The following is a 4,609-nucleotide window of genomic DNA, read 5'->3' as shown; positions in this document are numbered from 1 at the left end:
TATTCTTCATTTTTTTTTTAAAGGGTTTTCGTATGAAAGAAGAAAAATAAAATTCCTTTAGGGTTTTTTTTTTTTTATCATGGAAAAAAAAAATATTTTCGTTTAATCAATAAACTTTGACATATCGATTTTATTATTATTATTATTATTATTATTATTATTATTATTATTATTATAAAATGAAAAAATATAAATGGGTTGTTTTTTTGTGGAGAAAAGTTTAATACTTTTAAAATTTATTCTTCACCAATATTGATTTAAATATATATGTGTGTGGAAAATAAGTCGTCTTGTTGTTGTTTTTGTTTTGTCACTTCCGTTTGTTTGTTTGTTTTTGTTATTATTATTATTATTTCATTTTGTCGTGGTAGCGTCGTCGATGTCGTCATCGCTAACAGTTTTTTTTTTATTATTGAGAAAAAGAAATAAGTCTCAGTTTGTCTCACTCGCACACACAATAATGTCTCGTTTTGAATCGATAATTTATATTAAACTCGTTTATCAAATTCCTATTTGACGTCACTATATCTATTTGTTTACGTATATATATATATATATATATATATATATATATATATATATATATATATATATATATATATATATTTAGAGAGAGAGATAGATAGAGAGAGAGAGAGAATATGCAATGCATTTTTTTTTTCTTCACGTTTATAAAATATGACGGAAATGTTTCATGAGGGGTTCAATGTTATTATTTTCCTCGTACGTCACATTATAATTAAATTAAATTAAATTTATTTATCGGTTCGTGCGTACACTCACGCACACACACACGCATACTCGTTTAAATCAATTGATAATAATATTAATAATTTAGACATTTTTTTATTTTTTGATTGATGTGTGAAAAAGTCATTTTTCGTTAAAGGGTTATATACACGTGTTGTTTTAATAACACGTGTTTTAGTTCTTTTTTTTAAATTGGAAAAATCAGATTTGAAATTAGAAAAATGCAAAAAAAAAAAATGTTATGAAAAGAACTCGATTCGGAGAGTAATTTCCCTCTCCACCCCCTCGTAAACTTCATAAAAGTTTTTTTTTAATGATTATCGAATAAAAATTCGAATTTTTAAAATATCAACATTATTATTATTATTATTTTTATTATTATTATTATTATTATTATCATCATTGTTATTTATAAAAACGAATGAATGAATGAATGAATGAACGAATGAATGAAAAAGAAAAAAAATAATTATTAAAATTATTGACGTCATATAATAAAAACAAAAGAAAATTAATTTAACGGTTTTTTTACATATATATATAAAAAAAAAAAATCGTTCGATTGTTTTAATTTTTTCATTTCCTTTGATTTTCCATTGAAAGAACGCATTTTTTTTTCATTTATAAAATAATAATAATAATAATAATTTAAAATAAATTCAAAACGAAAAAAAAAAAAAAAAACAAAGTCAAGGATATAAAATGAATAAAATAAATAATCTGCGGTTAATTTCTTTGTTTCATTTTATTTTATTTTTTTTGTTTGTTTGTTTGTTTGATTTTGTGACAATAACGGGAAAAGGAAAATATCGGAAACGATTTGTTGCCGAGCAACGATACGAAAGATTTAAAAAATTATTTTTTTAATTATTATTAATTCTACGTAAGCGCACACACATATATATACGCACTTTTATTTTTTTTTTACCGCGCGTTTTTATCATCATCATCATTATTATTATTATTATTATTTTTATTAAAAAAAAAAAAAAACTTATGATCAATCATAACTATTTATTAATTTCCTTTTCGTAAATGATTTTCTGATTGAAAAAAAAATTTAAAAAATTATTAAAATTTAATAATTGATTAAATTTAATTTTTTTTTCCGGCACCATTTTTTTTTTATTTATAAAAATTAATTAACGAAACCTAATTAAAAAAAAAAAAAACGTTCACGGTTTTTATTAAATTATTCGTTTTTAAAAAAAAAAACTTGTCATTCAACATTTTATTATTATTATTATGTTTTTTTTTTATGTTAAAAACCAAAGGTTTTTGTATAAAGGTGTAAAAATTATTAAAATTTACGACACCGATAAAAAAAAAGGAGTATTAATAATAATAATAATAATAATAATAATTTTCGACGCTTTTTTTTTACTTTTCAAAACTTTTTTCTTTTCTCGTTAAACAAAAAAAAAGAAAAAAAAAGAAAATAATAATGATAATAATAAAATAAAATTAAAAATGACTTCGACGGTGGACTTTTCGTAATAAAAAAAGAAAAAGAAAGAGAAAGAGAGTGAGAGTGAGAGAGAGAGATGAAGAAGCAGGTTTTGAACACCTGAAGCGTTTTTATTAATGAAAACTATGGATTTTTTTTTGTTTAATAATAATAATAATAATAATAATAGTGAAGACAATTTTCCGAGTAATAAATGTTTTGCGATATTTAAACTTTTCGTAAATACGTATATTTACGTATATTTATGACGCTTTTAAAAAATTATTCGACGAAACTTTTTCTAAAACGCCCCGATTATTCGTCCCTCCCTCCTTTCACTCCCCTCCTACTCCAGTATTAATAATAATAATAATTTATAAAAATTATAAAATCATTTTTTAATTAAATTTAAAATTATAAAAAATCGTTTTCGTTGTTTAAAAAAAAAAAAAATATTTGGGAGAAATTTTTTTTTTTTACTTGGAAAAGTTCGGGGATACGTAATTGATGAAAATCGTAAATGAAAAAAAAAAAAAAAAAAAAAAAAATGAACATAAAAAAGGCAATAAAATGACAGGAAGGCGCCAAAAAAAAAAAAAAAAACCTTTTTTAAAAATAAAAATGAGCGATGATATATAAAATAGGTTTTTTTTTCTTCTTATTTTCTTATTTTATTACGTCATACAGCTATAAAACATAATTTTATATAGATATAGTTTAGTAGAATTACTTTATTAAAAAAAAAAAAAAAGAAAAAGAAAAAAATTTCTGATAATAGATTTCACTTAAACGTGAATATATTTTATATTAAAAAAAAAGTCAATTGAAAGTTGGCAGCACTTGTTAAAGGATTTAAAAAATATTTATTATTGATGATACATTTCCCCCTCCCCCCCCTTTTTTTTTTAATTGAAATTTTTTATTATTAATTTATATGTAAGAAAAAAAAAATTATTTTAAATTCGTGGCCCGCCATTTTTTTTTAACGTAAAAAATTAATAATAATAATAATAATAATAATAATTTATCCTTTTGTTTAATTAATGTTAAAAAGTAAAATTATTTAATAAAACCGACGTTTATTAATATATAAATAAATAAATATCACGTAGGAAACATTTTTTTTATAAAATGATAGTCGTGTACGGTTACTATTATTATCATCATTATTAATAAAAATTGAATTTTTTTTTTTTTTTACGACCGGAAAAAGAAATGAAATGAAAAAAATAAAATGAAAAAAATAAAGCACATATTAAAAACATGAGAGAGAAAGAAAGAGAGAGAGAGAGAGAGAGAGAGAGAGAGAGAGAGAGAAAGATTGTAATCTGTTGTATGTGTGAGCGTATTTTACTTCAATCCTTTTCTCTTCTCTTATTTCTCTTATTTTACTTTTTTTATTCTAAAGCCCTAACATCCACCCCCCTTTTTTCCCTACCCCCTTCTCCCCTCCCCCCGTTTTAAAATTTAAAAAAATATATGTTGTGCGTATATATATATATTTTTCGTTTTTTAATTTAATTTAATTTTAGTCGTTTTTTTTTTTTTTTTTTTTAAAATTGAAATAATAATAATAATAATAATAATTTTTTTTTTGAAGGATTCGTTAAAAAAAAAGTTAAATGTAAGCACACTTGTTAAAATAAACGGTTGTTAATCAATTCAGGGTTTCCTTCTGCTTTTTCCTTTTTTCCTTTTTTTCTTTTTTTCTTTCTTTAACGTGATATTACAACATGTTGCTTTTTTTTTTTTTTTAAAAAAAGGAAAATTTGTAAAAAAGGAAATGAAAAAAATTTGTGTGTTTAAATAAAAAAAAAAAAAAAAAAAAGAAAACTGGAGGAAAATTTATTTATTTGGAATTATTGTCTTCTTTTTTTATTAAAAATAAATAAATAAATAAAATTTAAACAATGAAAGCTTTATTTTTTAAATTTCACCCATTTATTCATTCATTCATTCATTCGAACTAATCGAAAAAAAAAAATAAATATCGTAAAATACGTTTTCAAATACAAAAAAAAAAAAAAAATTTTCACGTTTGATTTATTATTGTTTGTCTGAATGACTGAATGGGTTTCATTGATTTTCACAAAAAAAAAATTTTCTTAACGGCGGACATGTTTATAAAAATTTTTTAAAATTTGACGAAATCGTTGAAAACCGTTTTTATCAGTCACCCCCTTTTTATTTTTTTTTTATTCGCGTGGTTTACGTTAGGAACGATTTGAAGAAAAAAAAATGTCTGTTTATCATTATTATTAAAAACATTGTACCGTAAAACGCATAAACAAACAAACAAACAAACACACGAAAGAAAATTAAATGTTTTTTTTTTTTTTTTAAGGGATGAAAAAACTAGTCGTTTGCGGGTCTTAATAAATTTATTTTTATTTTTTTTTCTTCTTCTTTTTC

The sequence above is a fragment of the Pediculus humanus genome, genomic scaffold, assembly GCF_000006295.1.
Source record: "Pediculus humanus corporis 1103172107479 genomic scaffold, whole genome shotgun sequence".
In the NCBI taxonomy this organism is placed as follows: Eukaryota; Metazoa; Arthropoda; class Insecta; order Psocodea; family Pediculidae; genus Pediculus; species Pediculus humanus.
Note: the sequence above shows the minus strand (reverse complement) of the source record.